We start from the raw sequence: 395 nt of genomic DNA, 5'->3' as shown, positions 1-395 counted from the left end.
GGGGGGGGGGGGCGGGGGAGGGGGAGGAGGAGGAGGGAGGGGGAGGGGCCAGCTTCCGCTTCCGGCGCCGCCTTAGGGGAAGCTGCGCTTCCGGTTACTCGCTTTTCCCTTCTCTCCCCTCGGGGCGCCCTCGCTTCCGGCGCCGCCATCTTTCTTAGGGGAAAGGTCGCTTCCGGTTGGTCCTTTGGTCCCCTCGGGGCGTCGTCGCTTCCGGTCCGCCGCCATGTTTGTTAGGGGAAGGTTCGCTTCCGGTCGGTCCTTTTCTCCCCCTCGGGGCGTCCCCGCTTCCGGTCTGCCCCCTCTAGGTGGGGGCGGGGCCTCCCTCTGGCTTGCTGAGGTTTCCTCATTCATTCAGTCGTATTTATTGAGCGCTTACTATGTGCAGGGCGCCGTAC

This window comes from Ornithorhynchus anatinus, chromosome 15 (genome assembly GCF_004115215.2).
Source record: "Ornithorhynchus anatinus isolate Pmale09 chromosome 15, mOrnAna1.pri.v4, whole genome shotgun sequence".
NCBI lineage: Eukaryota > Metazoa > Chordata > Mammalia > Monotremata > Ornithorhynchidae > Ornithorhynchus > Ornithorhynchus anatinus.
This window is presented reverse-complemented; position numbering follows the sequence as displayed.